The sequence below is a fragment of the Sturnus vulgaris genome, unplaced genomic scaffold (assembly GCF_052056855.1).
Source record: "Sturnus vulgaris isolate bStuVul1 unplaced genomic scaffold, bStuVul1.hap1 Scaffold_156, whole genome shotgun sequence".
NCBI lineage: Eukaryota > Metazoa > Chordata > Aves > Passeriformes > Sturnidae > Sturnus > Sturnus vulgaris.
Genome location: NW_028276073.1, coordinates 2,565,549 through 2,566,391, shown reverse-complemented (window position 1 = coordinate 2,566,391; position 843 = coordinate 2,565,549). Strand labels below are relative to the sequence as shown.

At 71.6% G+C, this 843-nt stretch overlaps 1 non-coding gene across 1 annotated transcript; it reads right to left on the bottom strand.

The window, feature by feature from the left end:
* Positions 1–690: 690 nt before the first annotated feature.
* On the bottom strand, positions 691–843 carry LOC148219211 (5.8S ribosomal RNA). Its single transcript, XR_015799857.1, has one exon. It is a non-coding gene; the product is annotated as a 5.8S ribosomal RNA (ribosomal RNA).

The following is an 843-nucleotide window of genomic DNA, read 5'->3' as shown; positions in this document are numbered from 1 at the left end:
GCGCGCCGGGGGGTGGGGGGGGGTGGGCGGCAGAGAAAAGGCGAGGAGACACACGGGGGGGGGGGGAACGAGGGAAACGGAGACTCCCATCCCGGAGACGAGAACCGAAGAGGAGAGCGGCAGAGACGGCCCTGACGGGGGGGAACCGGCCAGCCGGGCGGGAAAAGCGGCGACCTCAAGCGGGGAGAGAGAGAAACGCGACGGCGACAGAGAGAGGAGGGGAGGGCTTCGCGGGAAGGAGGAGGGGGTCGCACCCCCGTCCCCGGCGCTCTCGGCCTCGCGCGCGCGCGGCAGCACGGCACGGTACCCCCGCGGTACCCACCCGCAGACAGCCGCCCGCACGGGGGGGAGAGCCCGGGGGCGAGGCCCGCGCCTCGCCTCCCTCTCGGCCCTCTCGCTCTCTCGTCTCTCTCGCACGGCCCACGGCGGCGTCTTCGACGCCGACTCTCGCTCTCCCCGGCCACCGCCACCGCACCGCGGCACGGCCCCGGCAAGGACGAGCTCCGCCCCAGCGGCTCGTTCCGGGAGCGGGGAGCTACGGAGCGCTCCCCGAGTCTGCATTTAGGGGGACGAAGGCCCTGCGCGGCGACGACGACGACGACGTCGACGTCGACCGCGGGCAACGGGCCTGCGAGGCAACCCCAGCCGCGCCGCCGGGGTGGCCCCCCCGGACGGCGATTGATCGTCAAGCGACGCTCAGACAGGCGTAGCCCCGGGAGGAACCCGGGGCCGCAAGTGCGTTCGAAGTGTCGATGATCAATGTGTCCTGCAATTCACATTAATTCTCGCAGCTAGCTGCGTTCTTCATCGACGCACGAGCCGAGTGATCCACCGCTAAGAGTT